Below are 22806 nucleotides of genomic sequence, written 5' to 3'. Positions count from 1 at the left end.
ATTGTCAGTTTGGAAACGGAAGGAAGCGTGATGGGAGGGCGAGGATGAAAAGTGTGGAAGGAGACCAGTGTCGAAGCACATTAATCAGGGTCAAATGGACTTAGGTTGCAGTCGTTAGGCGGGGATTGAAAGGGTTCCACATAGTAGACTAATGTGAAGAGCTGCATCAAACCAGTGACCACAACAACAGTATGTTTGCTTTGAGAGTTTGGCAACCTGAACTTCCAATTGCTATCTAGTACATTCTAGATAGCGGTCAACATAGCGTCAGAGGTGAACCAGTGAATTGAACTATTAAACTTGTAAATGTATTTATAAATTTTTTCTACATTTTAAAGTTCATGCTTACTGACTGGTTGCTTCCTTAATTTTTGTTGTTGTTGTTGTTGTTGTTGTTGTTGTGGTCTTCAGTCCTGAGACTGGTTTGATGCAGCTCTCCATGCTACTCTATCCCGTGCAAGCTTCTTCATCTCCCAGCACATACTGCAACCTACATCCATCTGAATATATTTAGCGTATTCGTCTCTTGCTCTCCCTCTACGATTTTTACCCTCCACGCTGCACTCCGATACTAAATTGGTGATCCCTCGATGCCTCAGAACAAGTCCTACCAACCGATCCCTTCTTCTAGTCAAGTTGTGCCACAAACTCCTCTTCTCCCCAATTCTATTCAATATATCCTCATTAGTTATGTGATCTACCCATCTAATCTTCAGCGTTCTTCTGTAGCACCACATTTCGAAAGCTTCTATTCTCTTCTTGTCCAAACTATTTATCGTCCATGTTTCACTTCCATACATGGCTACACTCCATACAAGTACTTTCAGAAACGACTTCAAAAAATGGTTCAAATGGCTCTGAGTACTAAGGGACTTAACTTCTAAGGTCATCAGTCCCCTAGAACTTAGAACTACTTAAACCTAACTAACCTAAGGACATCACAAACATCCATGCCCGAGGCAGGATTCGAACCTGCGACCGTAGCGGTCGCGCGGTTCCAGACTGTAGCACCTAGAACCACTCGGCCACCCCGGCCGGCAGAAACTACTTCCTGATACTTAAATCTATACTCTATGTTTTCAAATTTCTCTTCTTCAGAAACGCTTTCCTTCCCATTGCCAGTCTCCATTTTATATCCTCTCTACCTCGACCATCATCAATTATTTTGCTCCCCAAATAGCAAAACTCCTTTACTACTTTAAGTGTCTCATTTACTAATCTAATTCCCTCAGCATCACCCGACTTAATTCGACAACATTCCATTACCCTCGTTTTGCTTTTGTTGATGTTCACCTTATATCCTCCGTTCAAGACACTGTCCATTCCGTTCAACTGCTCTTCCAAGTTCTTTGCTGTTTCTGACAGAATTACAATGTCATCGGCGAACCTCAAAGTTTTTATTTCTTCTCCATGGATTTTAATACCTACTCCGAATTTTTCTTTTGTTTCCTTTATTGCTTTGTTACCTTATGTAAAAGCTTAATTCTGAATGACACAGTATAAATGTCTTTATGTTCATGATATCGAAGTGTAAAGCTAATAATTTTAAAAATTTTAGATTGTTCATATTCTATATGAATAATAAGAACAATTTAATTTTGTTTCAAGTTTCTGAATATTATATTTGATTGCACTGGCCTTTATGTGAAGGCATTTGAAATAAAATATATAACGAATAAGCAGCGAAACTGTGTAGGAATTAAGTGTAGCCAACGAAACTGTGTTCACTCAACGAGTTTGTCAAACAGACCTTGCAGCATATAGATGTCTGTTTTCAGATATAAATTTAGAAACGAGATGATGCCCGACTGGCATTGATGGCCAGGAGTCCCCACCTGGGGAAGTTCAGCCGCCGACTTGCAAGTCTGTTCAGTAGATGCCGCATTGGGCAACTTGCGTGTCGTCATCAGGACAGCACAACTCCTGTCCCCGAGAGAAGAAAATCTCCGACCTGGCCGGAAATCGAACCTGGACCCGCTGCATGGCAGCCAGACAGGTGACCATCCAGCTAAGGGGGGTAGTAGAACTGAGAATTTCTGTTGTCCTTGTGATGGATATCATATACGCACTGGAAGTTTATGCTTCTCTCAGTGATGAAATAGTTTCCAGATATAGCTGTTTGATCAAGTGTGAACTGCCCATCGGTGGATTGAATGAAGCCCCCAAGTATTAACACGTATGTGGATTAGGCTTATATTAGCCTTGTTGTTGCAGCGGTCTGATGACCAGTTTGTTGTAGCCCTCCATGCTAGTCCATCCTGTGCAAGCCCCTACAACCCTGTACAATTACTACAAACACGTTCGTTTGCAACTGTTTACTGTCGTCAGGCCTTCGTCTCCCACTACAGTTTTAACGTTACCCCTTTCCTCCCACACTATCATCCATTACCAAACTGACGATTCGTGTCAACAGATCTCTTCTTTTTTTAAAGCAGAGCGATAAATATATTTTCCCCCTAATTCGATTCAGTACCTCATCTTCAGAGTTCTACATCCACATATCTACATACATACTTCGCAATCCACCACACGGTGCGAGGCGGAGGGTACCTCGTACCACAAAAAATGGTTCAAATGGCTCTGAGCACTATGGGACTTAACATCTGAGGTCATCAGTCCCCTAGAACTTAGAACTACTTAAACCTAACTAACCTAAGGACATCACAGACATCCATGCCCGAGGCAGGATTCGAACCTGCGACCGTAGTGGTCGCGCGGTTCCAGACTGCAGCGCCTAGAACCGCTTGGTCGCACCGGCCGGCCCTTGTACCACAACTAGCATCTCCTCTCCCTGTTCCACTCCCAAACAGAACTAGGGGAAAATGGCTGCCTATATGCCTCTGTACTAGCCCTAATCTCTCTTATCTTATCTTTGTGGTCTTTCCGCGAAATGTAAGTTGGCGGCAGTAAAATTGTACTGCAGTCAGCCTCAAATGCTGGTTCTCTAAATTTCCTCAGTAGCGATTCACGAAAAGAACGCCTCCTTTCCTCCAGAGACTCCCACCCGAGTTCCTGAAGCATTTCCGTAACACTCGCGTGATGATCAAACCTACCAGTAACAAATCTAGCAGCCCGCCTCTGAATTGCTTCTATGTCCTCCCTCAATCCGACCTGATAGGGATCCCAAACGCTCGAGCAGTGCTCAAGAGTAGGTCGCATTAGTGTTTTATAAGCGGTCTCCTTTACAGATGAACCACATCTTCCCAAAATTCTGCCGGCCGGAGTGGCCGTCCGGTTCTAGGCGCTACAGTCTATAGCCGAGCGACCGCTACGGTCGCAGGTTCGAATCCTGCTTCGGGCATGGATGTGTGTGATGTTCTTAGGTTAGATGACCTCAGAAGTTAAGTCGCATAGTTCTCAGAGCCATTTGAACCATTTGAACCCAAAATTCTACCAATGAACCGAAGACGACTATCCGCCTTCCCCACAACTGCCATTACATGCTTGTCCCACTTCATATCGCTCTGCAATGTTACGCCCAAATATTTAATCGATGTGACTGTGCCAAGCGCTACACTGCTAATGGAGTATTCAAACATTACGGGATTCTTTTTCCTATTCATCTGCATTAATTTACATTTATCTATATTTAGAGTTAGCTGCCATTCTTTACACGAATCACAAATCCTGTCCAAGTCATCTTGTATCCTCCTACAGTCACTCAAGGAGACTCTTCCGAAGCTCCACATTTCACAAGCTTCTAGTGTTGTCAGTATTGTTTATGTTCCACATTTCACTCCCTGACAAGGCTACGCTCCAAATACTTTCAAAGTCTATATTCATTGCGAATAAATTTTTCAAAAAATCTTTACTTGCTATTGCCAGTTTGCATTTTATATCCTCTCTACTTGAGCCACTGACTGTTATTTTGCTACCCAAATAGCGAAACTCATCTACTAATTTTAGTACGTCATTTTACAAACAATGAGGGGCGATCATAAAGTTTCCGTTCGAAGGCTATACAGTCCAGAATCGGTCTGCCAATCAGGCAGAATTGCCGTGAGCATTGAGGCAATCATCCCATGGACGCCCAGGTTGAAGATACACGTTTGGTACAAAACTGTGTCCTGCTGCGTGAAGAAATCGTCCTCGCCCGACAGGGATCTTTGACGCTTCAAGTCCTTTTTTAAGGAACCGAAGGCGCGATAATCGCGTGGGGAGAGATCAGGACTGTAGGGCGGGAGCTCGAGTCTCTCCAGCTTGAGTTCGCGTAACTTCTACGTTTACAACATTTGCGATATGGGAACGTGCGTTATCATGAAGCAGCAGCCCGGAACTTGGCTCATCGTTCCTCAACGGTGGTTTTCGACAACATTCTGCCCTATTCACTTCTTCATTCTCTGATGGATGCTATCTGTGTTCCTCCTTCAGCAGCCAAGTAAAGAATAACAGAACGTTGGTCCCGTTTGGACGCATTTGGTAATAAAGTCGCGCCGGCCGGAGTGGCCGTGCGGTTAAAGGCGCTGCAGTCTGGAACCGCAAGACCGCTACGGTCGCAGGTTCGAATCCCGCCTCGGGCATGGATGTTTGTGATGTCCTTAGGTTAGTTAGGTTTAACTAGTTCTAAGTTCTAGGGGACTAATGACCTCAGCAGTTGAGTCCCATAGTGCTCAGAGCCATTTGAACCATTTGATAAAGTCGCAGTTGACGTTTTCGTGTTTACCGCACGCACGTCGAAAAACACGAATGTCACAGTAATCCGCTACCTACGGGTCCATCCTTTATATTCGCATAGGAGTAGCGCTACGTTGCGTACACGCTACAGCAACGCCGTCACACTTAAACTTTTTGATCGCCCATTAAAGTTCCCTCACATCGCCTGATTCAATTCACTACAGTACATAACCATTCTTTTATTTTTGTTGATATTCGTCTTACAGGCGAAATACCCTCAGACTTCAAGAAGAATATAATAATTCCAATCCCAAAGAAAGCGGGTGTTGACAGATGTGAAAATTACCGAACTATCAGTTTAATAAGTCACAGCTACAAAACACTAACGCGAATTCTTTACAGACGAATGGAAAAACTGGTAGAAGCGGACCTTGGGGAAGATCAGTTTGGATTCTGTAGAAATATTGGAACACGTGAGACAATACTGACTTTACGACTCGCCTTTGAGGAAAGATTAAGGAAAGGCAAACGTACGTTCCTAGAATTTATAGACTTAGAGAAAGCTTTTGACAATGTTGACTGGAATACTATCTTTCAAATTCTGAAGGTGGTAGGGGTAAAATAGAGGGAGCGAAAGCCTATTTACAATTTGTACAGAAACCAGATGGCAGTTATAAGAGTCGAGGGGCATGAAAGGGAAGCAGTAGTTGGGAAGGGAGTGAGACAGGATTGTAGCCTCTCCCCGATGTTATTCAATCTGTATATTGAGCAAGCAGTAAAGGAAACAAAAGAAAAATTTGGCGTAGGAGTTAACATCCACGGAGAAGAAATAAAAACTTTGAGGTTCGCCGATGACATTGTAATTCTGTCAGAGACAGCAAAGGACTTGGAAGAGCAGTTGAACGGAATGGACAGTGTCTTGAAAGGAGGATATAAGATGAACATCAACAAAAGCAAAACGAGGATAATGGAATGTAGTCGAATTAAATCGGGTGATGCTGCGGGAATTAGATTAGGAAATGAGGCGCTTGTAGTAATAAAGGAGTTTTCCTATTTGGGGAGCAAAATAACTAATGATGGTCGAAGTAGAGAGGATATAAAATGTAGACTGGCAATGGCAAGGAAAACGTTTCTGAAGAAGAGGAATTTGTTAACATCGAGTATAGATTTAAGTGTCAGGAAATCGTTTCTGAAAGTATTTTTATGGAGTGGACAATAAATAGTTTAGACAAGAAGAGAACAGAAGCTTCGAAATGTGGTGCTACAGATGAATGCTGAAGATTAGACGGGTAGATCACATAACTAATGAAGAGGTATTGAATAAGATTGGTGAGAAGAGGAGTTTGTGGCACAACTTGACTAGAAGAAGGGATCGGTTGGTAGGACATGTTCTGAGGCATCAGGGGATCACAAATTTAGCATTGGAGGGCAGCGTGGAGGGTAAAAATCGTAGTGGGAGACCAAGAGATGAATACACTAAGCAGATGCAGAAGGATGCAGGTTGCAGTAAGTACTGGGAGATGATGAAGCTTGCACAGAATAGAGTAGCATGGAGAGCTGCATCAAACCAGTCTCAGGACTGAAGACCACAACAACAACATCTTTTCAAGACACTGTCCATTCCGGTCAACTACCTTCCTAGTACTTTGCCATATTTGAGAGAATTAGAATCGGAAAACAACAAACTTCTTATTTCTCAGATTTTAGTCTGATAATTTAATTAAAAACTGTGCAGGGCCAGAGGCTAGAGAGCAGCCCTCTCTCGTGCACGTCCTTCTCATGGGCACTCCTCAGTAAGACGGTCACGAGACGACTGAAGGGGTATCTCCCTGTGAGGTGGCTCTAGCATACAGTGCCAGGTGCTGGGAGGGCGTGCGACGGTGCTTTATTGAGCGAACGTGGCTGTCGGTATTTATGGGGTTCAAGGGCGGTCAGCGCCGGCACAGCCCGCGCCAGGGGTGGCTGGCAGCCCCACCCTGCGTGCTGCCGGGGCCGACCGGGCCGGGGCGCCGGAGCGCCGCGTCTCCCAGCCCCTGCGGCTTTCCTCACGAGGAGAACACGGCAAGTGCCATAACCCGATTTCCCAGAAGCTTCGCTCAGTGGAAGAGGAGCCAAAATAAGCGAAAACGTGTCTCGGATTGTCCGTAGATACTGGACTGCGTCTGAGAAAAGACCGTCAAAGCTTTCGACGTAATTTAGTTGCCTTTTAGCGCGTAGTTCAGCCCAACTGGTGGCACAGCGTCGCAGACTTCCACTCTTGCGTCCCATGTTCGAAACCCGGTTATCGTTCTTATTTATTATGTTTTTTCATTATCCACCCATGTCAGTAGGTTAGTATACGAATGTTTCTTATCAAGTTAGGGGATACAAGGACGCTGTATTAATTGCAAAATTACAACTCCGTTTCACAATAGCTGTCATACATTTATTACGTAATATATATGTGTGTATGGTATTTTCAAGGATTATAATCTTTTCTGAATTCTCATATTTCATTCTTTAATCTTGTATTTTATTCTACTGTTTATTGTTCAGGAAAATTTTGTGCGTTCCCTTGGATGCGGTCGTAGAAACATTCTGATATGGAAATTCTAAACAGCACGAGCATCGTGCGAAGTCAAGTTTGCCGCAGCGACATTTCTTCGTAAGGTTCTCACTCGTGAAAAAAAGTCGTTACCATCGCTGAAGATTTCGCGTGGTGGCAATAATTTCTCTGCAAACCACGCATAATGTGCAAAAAATGTGTGTGAAATATTATGGGACTTGTCTGCTAGGGTCATCAGTCCCTAAGCTTACACACTACTTAATCTAAATTATTACAAGGACAAACACACACACCCATCCCCGAGGGAGGGCTCGAACCTCCGCCGGGACCACCACGCATAATGGATCACATTTCGAAAACTGGGGCTCACAGTTGATTATGAATCAAGATACACTGCAGGAATTTTCTAGAAAATAATTTCCAACAGTTTTTATATTCATTTATTGATTTTATTTTTTTAATTAATTCACCAAACATACAATTAGCAGTAGAATAAGGACGACGTTATTTCAGTATTCGTCTAGTAATCTTGTACGGACATCAGTAAACGAATTAAAAACAAAAATAAAAATAATAATCGGATTTCGAACACGGAGAGCAAAAGTGTGAAGCCGCAACGCTACCCACTGTGTCACAGCATTGGCTGAACTATGTACCCTGTAAAAGGCACATAAAGTATCGGTTCTAGGCGCTTCAGTCTGGAACCGCGCGACTGCTACGGTCGCAGGTTCGAATCCTGCCTCGGGCATGGATGTGTGTGATGTCCTTAGGTTAGTTAGGTTTAAGTAGTTCTAAGTTCTAGGGGACTGATGACCTCAGATGTTAAGTCCCATAGTGCTCAGAGCCATTTGAACCATTTGAACATAAAGTACCTTCAAAATTTTGACCGTAGTTTTCTCAGAAACGGTCGATTATCTACGGATAAGCCGTGACACGGGTTCGTTTATTTTGACATCTCTTCCACTAAACGAAGTTTCTGAGAAATCGAATTGTGGCAGTTGCCGCTTTCTCCTCGTGAGTCGCGTCCAGTCTTCGGTACAGCTACGGTCCTCTCACTGTCCAGTTCAACAGCCCCGATCACCACTCCCTACACGTTTCGGTTATATTTGGAAAGCACGTGCGAAACCAGGTTTCGATTCCAGGGAGGAACCACCGTTTGTTACTGTCTCTTTCTCTCTACTATCCCTCCACTTTCAAATATAAGTTGCTGTCATCTCCACATTTGTAATAATAATGGTGAATAGTACACTCCTTTATATGTACATTTTCGGATTATACGTCTTTTCCTCTTCCGAAGCCAAACAATTTAAAGCTGAGCGCATCATCTTCTTCGTGGTCGTCCAACCCTTCTTCTACGCTGTTGTCTGTAGTCATAGCTTTTCCTTGGAATCCGACTTTCATCCATGCATAGTGGATGGTCGTGCCATTCTTTTTTGTACTATTGGACCTTTCCTACTACTCCTAGAAAATGGGGCTCCTCTCTCATCTCACTGTTCCTGTTATGATCTTCTAATTTATATCTTGCCAGTGATCCTTGAAGTCTCGTTTCTACCATTTCAGATTCTTTGTAATTGTTTGGAAGTTAAAGTTCATACTTAAGACCCATAGAGCATTAAATGTACACCCTGACCTGTGAAGTAAAAAGATGTCAGGAGGGTAGGGGGGGGGGGGGGGGGGACGACTTGAGAGCAATGTCACGATCTGGAGCAGCCTACAACACTTGCTGAATATAGAGAGCCTCTTGAGGGCACCTTGTGGTGGCTCATACCGAGACTTCAGTGTCTATATCAAGCACAAGATGACCGTTGCGATCCATTTCGTATCACTGTAATTAAATACAAGAAAGTGGATACGATAGAGCAAGGATATACGTGGTGCTGCTGGGGACCAGCAGCATGTGCCACGGAGATCCAGAGCACGAGATCGTGCTTTAGTGAAACGAAGAACATACTGCGGGCACTTACCCGGATTCAGATAAAAGTTTTCATTCAGAATTAGATCAACTTGAGACTTTTGCAAGATAATCAGTTTTTAAGGCTAGAATTTATTTTGTTGTCTAAGCTATTTAACGTATTTATTCTTCCATTTTTTCTCGCTAGGGGCCACATACAATCTGGTTTTTGTAATTTTTTATATTTGTGGTACGTGAAGTTCGAAACTCAAATGTTAGTCCCCCCAACTTACTTCGATACGGCTTCCAAAAATTCTCGAGAAAATCGACATTGAAGTTTTCCGACAGTATTTAGCGTGCTGAAACAAGTTCAATTATTCTCGACTGGTCGTGTGGTTCTTTGGTAGGATGCTCGCCTATCACGTGTAAGGCGTACGTTCGATTCCCGGCCCTAGAAAATTTTAAACAAATGTGCATTTTCCATGAACAGTTCCCTGAAGCGTATAATACATAAGAATAAAGAAAGAATATATTTGTGATGTTTTTATTTAAGTCCAAACAATCTTTATTAAAAGATCAGTAATTAAGTACTTAAATTTGCAGTCAAAACTATATTATTGTGTACTATATGTGATTAGAAATAAGAAGGAGTACATTTTTCATAAAACAGCAATTATGTTAATTAACGTGCATTCCATGAATTTTAAATTTAAATGAAATACGTATTCGAACTGATGGGAAAAAAAACGAAAAACTAATGACCGAAACGAGAGTCGAACCAGCGAGTACCAGTCTGGAGCGCTACTGACTTCTTTCATCTTTCTGAATTTTGAATTTCATGGTGTTCCTCGTAAAAATGCATTCTGTTTAGAAATTTGCATCGGTAAGGAATCGAACCTAAACCCCTGACGTGGCAGGCGAGCATTCTTGCTTTAGCGTATTAAAGACGGAAGAAAAGCTTCCAAGCCGATTTTCTCGAGAATTTTTGAGAGTTGCTTCGAGGTATGTTGGGGGATTAATTTGAGTTCTGAACTTCACGTACCTTAAACATAAAAAATATCAAAACTTCGATTTCCGTGTGGTTCCCTTGGCAGTTATGTGACTGTAGTAGCAGGTGTACAGTTTGCTTCTACTTCTATGTAGCATACCAAAGATATGATAGCAAATAAATAAACATATCGAAAAGAACGCCATTTCCATTGAGGATGCTGTCTACGGAGAGCAAATGGTATTGTTAATATTAGCAGTTATTCTTTCTCATTTGCTATTTCAATTAGGATTATGGTGTAGATAAGAATAAATACATCCCCTTTTTGCAACTGAATCTTTATTTCGTTTCCAATGAAACATCTTTCAAACATTCGTATTAGGATCATCAGTCGTCTGTAAGATAAAGGATGATCTATTAACTATACATACTGTGTTATGAGATATGTAGTTTTTCCAGCCATCATATTTAGGTTATCTTCAAATTCTCAATTATATGACAGTTTCGCTTTTACGTTTTCTATTTTTTATGTGTATCGGCTCTTGTGTAGTCGCTAGATGAACACAACACAAGTTTCCAATTCGCCGTATGTCACATTTGCGCATTTCATCCTTGCTTGCTTTGAATAATAAAGTAATAATAATAAAACACACACATACACTCACAGAAGCACCGGGAGAGAAACAGAGAGAGCGTGTAGCCTACAGCCACACCACTCGCCCACACACTTGCCGCCCTATCGCTACCCTCTTCAGTTCCATGATGCTGAGAAACTTAACCTGGCAGACGCTTGAAGGTAGTCTCCAACTGCTCCATTGAATCCCACTTAGAAAGTTTCAAGGTGAGGACTCTGGGCAGGTCAGTATATTTCATTAATGTTGTTGCCCACAAACAGTTACCTCAAGGATACTGCTGTATGGCAGGATGCATTGCCATTGTCACACAGACAGTCATTGTCATCCAATTCTTCCTTTACAGTACACGGTTCACAAAGCTGTAAAATGTGTTCATATTCTTCCGTATTTTTTTAAGTGGAATAAGCGGGCCACACCCAGCCTCTAAAAACACTCCCACATCTTCACGTCACCTCCTCTGCTTTTCACTGTTGGCGCTATACGTGACAGCTGGTTATGTTATCCATTCTTTTGCCAAACCCAAACCCATCCATTGGACTGACAAACGGTATAGCGTGATTCATCACTCCAAATCACTCTTTTTCACTCATCCACTGCCTCGGCACCACCTCAGGCGTAGAACTGACTACGGAAATATATGGTTCTGAGTACCTTCTCCCTGCGCCTAGTCGTCGCGCTAGCCGTACTGCTCGTAGCACTTCGAAATTCACAAGCGATCCCTCCGCAGGTTTCATGCGATTTTTAGAACCACACTTCGCAATGATTGACATTCCATATCAGGCAGTACATGAGGTCTGCCTGGTCTTGGTTTAGCTGTGGTAGTTCCTTCACACTTCCACTTCACAATTACATCAAGTTACTGATGCATTTGTTTCTCAGGTGACATCTAATCACGAGTCCAGGTTGGAAGTCACTGAGCTGTCCTGACCGACGCATTCTGCTGATACTACATCTGTACCGATAACACAATTCTCCCCGCATGTTATACGTGCGAGTCCGCCGCTCGTCATATCTAGCAAATTCCGCATGAAATAGGGGTACCCAGGTACTTTTAGTCAGATGTGTCCTGGTCAAAAACTATCTAAAAAGTTTGTAAGTGTATTGCAGGGTACGTTATCCGTCCAAACAGGCCTTGGGAGGCCCAACGGTTCCGGCCGCTGTGTCATCCTCAGTCCACAAGCGTCACTGGATGCGGATATGGAGGGGCATGTGGTCAGCACACCGCTCTCCCAGCCGTATGTCAGTTTCTGAGACCGGAGCCGCTACTTCTCAATAAAGCAGCTCCTCAGTTTGCCTCACAAGGGCTGAGTGCACCGCGCTTGCCAACAGCGGTCGGCAGACCAGATGGTCACCCATCCAAGTACTAGCCCAGCCCGACAGCGCTTAACTTCGGTGATCTGACGGGAACCTGTGTTACCACTGCTGCAGGGCCGTTGGCTAGGGAATGTTATGCTGTGAAATAATTGTCAAGAAATAAATTCGATAGTCTGCGCCGCTTTCGGGTTAATTAGCATTGAAGGTAGCCAATCACGTCGTTACGTGCGCAAATTCAAGTTGCCCGCCACAGACGGTGTCACCATACGTGTTCCTCGTGTGGTTTCCTAAGACAAAACGAAAGAGCGATACAAAAAGTGGACATGGGACAGTAGTAAGGATCGAACCCGAGCCAGAAGCTGAGCAGTCTCGCTCGCTATCGTCTACGCTAGGAGAACAACTAATTGTTTCATGCTGACTGCTTGTATCTGCACGGTGAACGGTCTGATTGGCTGACTTAGATGCCAATTAACTCGTAAATGGCGCAACGTATCGAACTTTTTTCTTAACAGTTGTTTCTCAGCAGTCCGCCCCGATATCTGAGTGGTGCATTTCATCATCAGTGCTGGCACGGTAGCTCAGCGTGTTCGGTCAGGGGGCTGCGTGCTCTATGTAATAAAAGAAAAAAAAACTGAGTCGAGGAATCAACGATCAACTTGAACGGATGTCTTGTGACGTCCGTCTAGACCAAACGCAATGAACTGTATCGAACAAAAAAAAATAAATAAATAAAAATAAAAATAAAAATGTGGTCAGCGCGGCGGTCTGTCATGCCAAGGTGCCCGGTTTCGATTCCCGGCTGGGTCGGAGATTTTCTCCGCTCAGGCACTGGGTGTTGTGTTGTCCTCATCATCATCAGTGGAAGGCAAAGGAAAACCAGCACTGGAATCACTTCCCTAGACGTTCATGCGGTGGACCTCACTGACGAGGCTTCCCCCTGGACAAGACCTGCCACCTAAGGCAGAACACAAAGTTTTTATTTCGCAGCGCCAATTACCCTGCAACACCTTTACAAGTTTTTCAGACTGCCTCTGACTACCCTCTATATCGCTTCGAGGCGTTTGGAACGTGCCAACATGATTGGTCACAGTTAGCATACATTTGTAGAGCAAAATTTTAATGCTGTTTATGAATGCATAAGGACATTAGTAAGAAGTCTTATGATTTAGGGTGGGGGGAGGGAGGAACGAGGGCAGGGGTAGAGGCCACTGGCCGTGGCCGGCAGATGGCGTATCGATCGCGCAGCCGCCGCGCCGCGCCGCGCCGCGACAAGACTCGCGGTTTCGCGGCTCCACGCAGTTCTACTTGCAGCGGGCCGCTTACCCACATCTCACAAAAAGTGACACCCGACGTATTTCTCCATTCCAGTTTCACTGCGGAAATCTGCGTCGGGAGGCCCTATTTTATACTGCCCATAGAGCGAGTTGGTATGACTGGAAATGGACGTAAACCTCAACTTCGGAGTTGGCGAATTTTTTTTTGCAGCTTTCTCATACTATTTTCCACTCATCTGCGTTTCTTGTTGATTTGCAAATGATTTCGAAGTCCTTTTATTGCTTCATCTGCAACGGCCTTACCGCAGTGGATACACCGGTTCCCGTGAGATCACCGAAGTTCAGCGCTGTCGGGCGTGCTCGGACTTGGATGGGTGACCATCCAGGCCGCCATGAGCTGTTGCCATTTTTCGGGGTGCACTCAGCCTCGTGATGCCAATTGAGGAGCTACTCGACCGAATACTAGGGGCTTCGGTCAAGAATATCATCTAACGACCGGGAGAGCGGTGTGCTGACCCCATGCCCCTCCTATCCGCATCCTCCCCTGAGGGTGATGCGGCGGTCGGATGGTCCCGATAGGCCACTCGTGGCCTGAAGACGGAGTGCTTCTTATTGCTTTATCTTCTTACACCTAGGCACAGTTACCCAAATGAAGCACACCCTCCAGCATATCTTCCTGCTGTGTCACAGAGTTGTCTAAGAATATAAAAGTTGAACACTGACGGAATGATATGACTTGCTGAGAACCACTAGAGGCTTATTACGCACAACTCAAGTTTTTCACATAGTTTTATTAACACAAAGGTTGATCAGGTTTTATCCATTGCTTTCTGAACAGTCTTCCTTACCGTACTGGTAAGGAAGAAGCTTCCCGCAATAACGCGAGCAACCTTTGAGTTGACGTCGCTGGCTCTGAGCACTATGGGACTTTACTTCTGAGGTCATCAGTCCCCTAGAACTTAGAACTACTTAAACCTAACTAACCTAAGGACATCACACACACCCATGCCCGAGGCAGGATTCGAACCTGCGACCGTAGCGGTCGCGCGGTTCCAGATTGTAGCGCCTAGAACCGCTCGGCCACTCCGGCCGGCTTGACGTCGCTGGAAATCCAGAATGATTTATTCAGTTTCGCCGTGGTTACCACGCGAAGTCCTCTAGTCGGTGCCAAGAATCTAGTGTTCCAAGCAAAACAATCGTCTACAGAGTGTGAGGTTGGAAAACTCGCTAGACCTTCTTGCTTATAAACAAGACGGCTCTACATTTATACATACTAATATAGCTATATAAGACTAATGTAACGTGTGTGTAGCAGAAGGGGTGCTTCGAGACGTCATTCCGCAGCCCTTTGAGACTACTTTTCACTACAAAGTGCTGAGCAGCCACTGTACAGTGTGGTCAGAAACAGTCTAAAAAGCTTGTAAGGCTGTTACAGGATATAGGCCCACCTATATGCAGTGCCCGTCCCATGTTGTCCATGGTCGCTAATTTTAGATTCTCGGTGGAGGTCGAACGAAATACTTTTCCGCTCTGGTGATTGTGGATTCATTGCCCATCGAGGCGAATAAATTACACGAGTGCGCGGTGTCTGTTACGCATCCATATAACACGCAAACGATATTGTGTGTGATGTGCATCAGATGAGACGAATGGACGACAGCACATTAGCAACACATCCGAAAGCTATATACTGGCTGAGTTACTCAAACGTTAGCCCTCCCGGTTAGCCGTTCGATCCAACGCACGGGTTTCCTGATTGGGAAGGAGCTCCTGGTCCCCGGCACGAATCCGTCCGGCGGACTTGTGTCGAGGTCCGGTGAGCTGGCCAGTTTGTGGATGGTTTTTAGGCGATTTTCCACCTGCCTCGGCAAATGCGGGCTGGTTCCCCTTATTCTGTGTCAGCTACACTATGTCCACGTACACGTACACCACCATTACTCTACCACCCAAACATAAGGGTTAGACTCATCTGGTGTGAGACGTTCCCGGAGGGTCCACCGGGGGCCGAACCGCACAATAACCCTAAAAGATTGGCTCGGTGTGGGGCGGCGGAGGGGTGAAGTGGACTGCGGTAGTCGTCGTGGGGTTGTGGATCACTGCGGCTGCGGCGGGGACGGAGCCTCTCCGTCGTTTCTAGGCCCCTGTTTAACATGTAATACCATACAATACTCAAACGTTCGGTGCCCCTAGCAGCTAGGCTGTGCTCGCAAAAGCTCTCGCTTCTCGGATGCATATTCGATTCCTTTTGGTTCTAGAGGACAGTGTTCCGATTTGTGAATGTTGGTGATGCCGTCCATGATTGGCGTACTCGATAGCAGTTTCTGCGTAGCAGAGCGTTGGGTCGCCGGCACGGCGTCTGAGGAGGCGGCGGGCGCCGTGCGTCCGCGAGCGCGTAGGCCGGAAGGCCGCGGCCCGCGTTCCGAGAAGAAATCGCTGGCCAAACAAAAGCCGGTAGCGCAGCCTTGGAATGTTCCCGGCGCGGCGCGGCGCAGCGCGCAGGTTGGCGGCTCGGCCCGGCGTGTTTGCTGGCGGCGCGGCGCGGCGCGCTGTTATCGCCGCCTATTTGTGTTGGCTCCCACCGCTTACGTAACTATGATTTACACAAGCGGCATCTGCGCTGCGAGCTTCCACGTTACGGCGGGGTCGGGACGCCGCGCCGGCGCAGCCCCTGCCCCTCGGAGCGGTCAGCGTCGCAGGTCTGGCAACCGCTGGCCGGACCCTGCGAACCACTATTCTCGGGAGCTTCGCTACTCAAATCGAGGCCACTCGAAAGTAACACCTGTGAAAGGGATTAGTTCATTACGTTTCCGTGTTCGAGTTTTTCCCCCTCGTTCATAACAAAATTAATTTGATAGCCACGAAGTCCTTCAAATGGTTCAAATGGCTCTGAGCACTATGGGACTCAACTGCTGAGGTCATTAGTCCCCTAGAACTTAGAACTAGTTAAACCTAACTAACCTAAGGACATCACAAACATCCATGCCCGAGGCAGGATTCGAATCTGCGACCGTAGCGGTCTTGCTGTTCCAGACTGCAGCGCCTTTAACCGCACGGCCACTTCGGCCGGCCGAAGTCCTTCGCTATGGATTTGTTGTAGCAGCTGTTGTCTGTACACTTGAAGCGTTAATTTTGTATCAGAATCCGGGGTTTCCACAACAACGGTACGGTCTTTGTCGGAAAAGCAACGGAATGTTGAAAAAGCTGGGGAATCTGTGAAATGTAATAGTGCCCTCTGCAACTAGAGACAACATTAGTAGCAACGACGAAACGTTATTCGCAACGTCTTTGTTTGCATGAAGACGGATTAAACGAGACATGCTACTATACAACTTTTCAGTTGCTCATTCCACGACCACTTGACAGCATTTTTTTTTTTTAGTTTTTTCATTCTCTGGCTGCTTTATTGAGTAATAGCCCACTGTAGAGCAAAGGATTGAAAGCCCACTGCAAGTGAAAGTGCTTTCATTTGTGAGTAGATAAAGAAAAACCGATGAATCGCCCTACATGTGCAGTGTACAAATGGAAAGAGACTACCTTTTCTCCTTTTATAGCATTTTTCAATCTCCACTGTAAAGAGCAGAGCGGACTGTTTTGTATCTGGCCCATTATAGAGATGTTTCTTGCAGTCTATTATCAGAATAGCTGGTAGTGGGTCAGAGATGTTCCGAAGTGGAAACAGATAGGAGGGTCTTATCAGTCACTGCATTTACCTGGCAACCAAGGAAAATCTCCGAAACATCACGGTCAGAACCGGGAGATTGGAACTATTTCAGTGTACTTCCTGTCACAAAAATGTAGCACCCAGAAGGGGAGGACCTAATAAAATGAAACATCACGAGAGGGTATGATAAAACGGAGTGAAATTTACAAAGAACTTGGAAGTATGAGTTCACTTATCAATAGGATGTTGCACCCTCTGTAGGCTGGATGAATGTGCTGATTTGGTTGGGAAGGATGTCGTAAAGGCGTTATATGCTCTCCTGGGGCTAGCTGGTCCACATATGTTCCGAACGGTCCTTGATATCCCCTGGCACTGCGACAGGCTTGACATCCAAGCTGGTCCCATAAGTGTTATGTCGGGGACAGAGATGGGGTTCTTGCCGGTTACAGGCGTACCTCTGTGGTATCACGTATTGATACCTGTCCACAGGCGTCGTAACAACGCAATTGCAAGTTTCCGTCCGACGCCGATTGCGGTCACGTGGGCTCTGGCGGGCCCAATCGTGCGCACCCACTGGCCCACACCGGCAGCTCTGCAATTCGAGCTCCCTCAGTCGCCACAACACACGACAGCAGGCAGCAGTCCACAGCACATTTACGTTTGCAGCCACTTCACTAAGGGACGGCATGCACACGCTGCCTAGTCGCGGCTCCGACATCATCGTTGTTGCTGTTGTATGAGCTGAACTCTGTTTCTTGCTACATTGTTTGTTTTAAGTCCTCGTACGTTTGCAGAAAGGCAAGGTAAGTAATCTTCTATTTGCTGTGTTACTTGTTCACCAATCATTTCTCCTCCTGTCCAGCTTTCCTGCGACTACAGTTGCCGCAACACCCTGTTGCATACCTCTCCTTCTCATTGCGTAGGAAGCCGTACGTAACGACCACATCATCACGTAGCTAGATCAGAGACAGAAGCGCCATGGGTGGACGGGCACCACGATGGTGGCCCACGAGAACTAACGCACAATGACACAGGATTTCCGTGATATACCGTTGTCCCGTGATCTGGCCCATACGAAATGACGCCAGGGGAAACACCGTAGCACTTGTCCAAAACATTGGAAGAATGCGCTCTCTTTCCAGTTCGCCACCATACGCGCCGACGGTAGTAATGTTGGGTAGAGCAGAACCACGATTATTGCTGAATAAAGTGCGACGCCATTCATCAGCATTCCAGGCGACCCTGTCACGGCATCACTTCAGACACCGCCATTTGTGTTGTTAACGACAGGCCTATGCATCGAACGACAGTTTCTTAATCTAGCTACTAGTCGCCGACCAACGGTGAAGGAGTACACTGAATGTTACAGCGGCTCCCTTAGTTGTTCATGGATGCCAGGCGCAGGTGTGAAGTGGTGCATAGTACGGTGATCCTCCCTTCTGGTGGTCAGACATTGTCGGCCGGAACCTTGGCGACTAGCACGCCTGCACTCACTTTCCCATGCCGTACAACGTTAGGTCAGTGTCACACCCGAAGCCCCTCAAATCTGAATGTTGCAAAATTCGACCAGCCGGCTAAATGGAGAGCCACAATGAGGCTCCTGTCGAACTTATCTGGTGCTGAGAACGCTGCCTCATACAAGTACGTCGTATCTCCGTCTCCTTCATAGTGGTCACTGGACACATGATGCCCCTCACATACTCTACCAGGCCTCGTTCATCTACACCTTATTCCGCAAGCCACCTAATCGTGTGTGGTGGAGGGTAATTTCGGTACCACCATCTGATCGCTCCAACCGTTTTCCATTCGCGAATAGTGCGTGGGAAGAATGATTGTCGGTAAGCCTCTGTACTGGCTCTAATTTCTCATATTTTCTCCTCGTGGTCAACACGCGAGATGTATGTGGGGGGAAGTAATATGTTGTCTGACTCCTCCTGAAAAGAGCTGTCCCGAAATTTCAACAGTAAATCTCTCCGTGATGCACAACGTCTCTCTTGTGACGTCTGCCAGTGGAGTTTGTTTGGCATCTCCGTAACGCTCTCTCGCCAGCTAAACGATCCCGTGACGAAACGCGCCGATCTTCGTTGGATCTTCTCTATCTCCTCTATCAGTCCTAGCTGATAGGGATACGAAATAGATGAACAATACTCAAGAATCGGGTGAACAAGCGCCTTATAAGCCACTTATTTCGTGGACGAGTTTCATTTCCTTAAGATTCTCCCGATGAATCTGAGTCTGGTTTCTGCTTTTCCCACCATCTGTTTTATATAGTCATTCCACTTAAGGTCGCTCTGGATAGTTACGCCTAGATATTTTACGGCAGACGTTGTCTCCAGCTGTTTGTCATCAATAGTGTAACTGTACAGTAGTGGATTTCTTTTCCTATGTATGCGCAATATTTTACATTTATTTACGTTCAGGTTCAACTGCCAGAGTCTGCACCATGCATCAATTCTCTGCAGGTCGTTCTGCAAATTCTTATTATCCTCTGGCGTTGCTACTTTGATATAAACAACTGCATAATCTGCTAATAGCCTTAAAGAGCACCCGACATTTTGTATTAGATCATTTATATATTTTTTAAACAGTAACGGTGCTGTCACACTTCTCTGGGTATTTCGGTTACTACCCCTACATCTTTCGATTTACTTCGGTTAAGAGCGACGTGTTGAGTTCCATCTGCAAGAAAGTCTTTAATCCTATCGCAGGTCTCCTACGATACTCCGTAAGCTCGTATTTTTTTCGTTAAACGGCAATGTGGGACGGTGTCAAATGCCTTACTGAATTCAAGGAACACGGCACCAGCCTGAGCGCCGTTGTCCACTGCGTTGTAGATCACATGCAGGAGCAGAGCGAGTTGAGTTTCGCAGGGTCTCTGTTTGCGGAATCCATGTTGAAATCTATAGAGGAGACGTTTATTTTCCAAGAACGTCATAATTCTTGGTCATAAAACATGTTCCATAATTCTACAACAGATTGACGTCAACGGTATGGGTCTATAATTGTGTGGATCTGTCTTACGGCCTTTCTTAAAAACGGCAATGACCTGCGCTATTTTTCCAGTCGTTACGTACGTTTCGTTGCCCAAGCGATCTACTATAAATTACTGCTAGAAGGGGAACTAGTTCTATCGCATAATCTTTATATAATCTTATACGTATCTCATCTGGCCCTGAAGACTTTAAACTACTAAGCGATTGCAGCTGCTTTTCGATTCCGCGATCGGTTATCTCAATATCTGCCATTTTGACAACACTAATGCACTCGGGTGGCTGTTCTGACCGTCACAGAGAGCTGCAACTGGAATCATTTACATACCCGTCGATGCTGCCTACATGTACGAAGTAACATTAAAAAAATTTTTTTTTTCTAGGCAGTGTATTTTACTAGATTTCTGGGACAATTATGTCCATTATCCTAGACAAAATTAAAATTTGGTATATGTTACTTGTGTGTTGGGACAGCGCCTTGGCTCATTTAGGTAATCAGTTGCTCAACAGTTGCATCTCTTTTCGCCCATACACATCTCCGCAGCTGTCGTTCATCCCTATCATCTGCCGGGTTGTGTGGCCGAGCGGTTCTAGGCGCTACAGTCTGGAACCGCGCGACCGCTACGGTCACAGGTTCGAATCCTGCCTCGGGCGTGGATGTGTGTGATGTCCTTAGGTTAGTTAGGTTTAAGTAGTTCTAAGTTCTAGGGGACTGATGACCTCATATCTTAAGTCCCATAGTGTTCAGAGCCATTTGAACCCTATCATATACGCCCGTGGTGCATCACACTTGCCTCGGCGCCGGTTTCCGAAAGCGGAATTTTGCCTTGAACTGTGGACATTAAACACGGCAGCACGCAAACAGTTTACAAGCTTAGCGGTTTCGGAAGTGCTTCCACCCTTGGCCCGAAAGCTAACGAGCATGCCCTTTTGGACGTCAGATAAATCCCTCCGTTTTCGCATTACGACAACGACTGCACGGTTTTCCTTATCACCTCGACGTGCTTTATATACGAAAAAATTGTTCAAATGGCTCTGAGCACTATGGGACTTAACATCTGTGGTCATCAGTCCCCTAGAACTTAGAACTACTTAAACTTAACTAAGCTAAAAACAGCACACAACGCCCAGTCATCACGAGGCAGAGAAAATCCCTGACCCCGCCGGGAATCGAACCCGGGAGTGGGAAGCGAGAACGCTACTGCACGACCACGAGCTGCGGGCCTTTATATACCCTCGACCGTTAGTGCTGCTACCCGCCGTCCGTTAGTGGTTACTGCACGTTGCAGTCGAACATAGGCGATGGTCACGTGAATGTAACTGGACACACAGTCCGGTCATAAGTAAAGTACTCTGCACATGTGAAGCAAGTCATCCACTTTACTTTCTTTACTCACAAGCTAATACACTTGTACATACACTAGTTTTTCATATTTTTTTGTGTGGTACATATAGTTCCAGAATTTAATTCAAAATAATTCCCCCTCCCGGTTCCGATCAAGGTCTCCTCAATGATCGTTCAGCGAACCTTGCTGCTTATCGTCCTCAGCAAGAGGAGCCTGGTGCCTGCACTCATGCTCACTGGTCTTTATTGGCCACGTAGGTTGGAATTTGCGTCCCAGCACCACGACTAGACGTCCACAGAGTGGCGGCAAGTGTTCTCAGATGAATCAAGTTTTATACTCCATACGACAGATGGCCGCTGGCGTCTACGGCCCTGCAACAGTTGCCCAAGACACCAGTCCGTAGGAGGGAGCGTGGCACTCCCTAGTGCACTCGTCATTTTGGAAGTCAAATGGTTCAAATGGCTCTGAGCACTATGGGACTTAACTGCTGAGGTCATCAGTCCCCTAGAACTTAGAACTACTTAAACCTAACTAACCTAAGGACGACACACACATCCATGCCCGAGGCAGGATTCGAACCTGCGACCGTAGCGGTCGCGCAGCTCCAGACTGAAGCGCCTAGAACCGCTTGGCCACTCCGGCCGGCGAAGTCACAATGTATCAACACCAGTATGCGTTTACCCTTGAAAACTACATGCAATTTGTTTTTCCTCAGCACGATTGCTCTACCTGCAGGACAATGCAACGTGTAAAACAGCTCGCATATTATGTGCGTGGTGTGCATACTGTAAGACCTTCGGTACACACACCATCAGATTATTTGACTTGTCCCTCTAACGAAGTAGGCGAGTGTCAGCAATATGTCTCGTGGTCTTATCGTGGCGCGTTTATCTTCTGCCGTTAGAAATGCCACTTGCACACTTAGAGTAGCGGATTGACGCAGACTGAAACTTGCCTATAGACTAATGCAGACTGACTAATCGGAGGTCTGTACACTCGTTATAATACCTCGAGCGTTCAGGTATCACTGCGCGAGTGTGATCCGCGAGGAGAAAAGGTTCTACGTTAGCAGCAATCTCATTGGCTGCGAGACATATTAATATGCGGATCGGCGGTAGCAGAATTTGGCCCGTCTCTAAGACAGCGCCATCTCGTAGTGCGGAGACGGACGGGCGCTGCGCCTGCGCTGTTGTGCTTAGCGGGGCGCGCTCTAGTGGGAAAGTTGTGTACGCGCTGACTACGCGGAACTATGTACACAATAATGTGCGTGGTTCGAAGACCAACAGGATGAGTTTCCCGCACTACGCTGCCACCAAACTCCCAAGATTTAAACCCAATCGAGAATCAGTGGGACCACCTTGATCGCACTGTTCGCGCCACGGATTCCCAACCAAGAATCCTAGCACAGCTACGCACGGTACTGGCGACTGGACCGTGTACATATATGTTGTGATGGGACAAAGAAACAGCGAGTTGAATTTCTTTGTTGGCACAAATGTAATCTCTCATCGCAGAGAATACTACTGCATCTGTGTGATTCCGTTACTT

General features: G+C 45.9%; 1 protein-coding gene and 1 pseudogene across 1 annotated transcript in view; one reads left to right on the top strand and one right to left on the bottom strand.

Annotated features, from left to right (window-relative positions):
* LOC124606129 (protein sprouty-like) overlaps positions 1 to 22806 on the bottom strand; it is a 370020-nt gene that overhangs the window by 268279 nt on the left and 78935 nt on the right. The window lies entirely within an intron of this gene.
* On the top strand, positions 13551 to 13667 carry LOC124607676 (annotated as a pseudogene).

Source organism: Schistocerca americana, chromosome 3 (genome assembly GCF_021461395.2).
Source record: "Schistocerca americana isolate TAMUIC-IGC-003095 chromosome 3, iqSchAmer2.1, whole genome shotgun sequence".
Lineage (NCBI taxonomy): Eukaryota > Metazoa > Arthropoda > Insecta > Orthoptera > Acrididae > Schistocerca > Schistocerca americana.
Note: the sequence above shows the minus strand (reverse complement) of the source record. Positions and strands in the feature narration are given on the sequence as shown.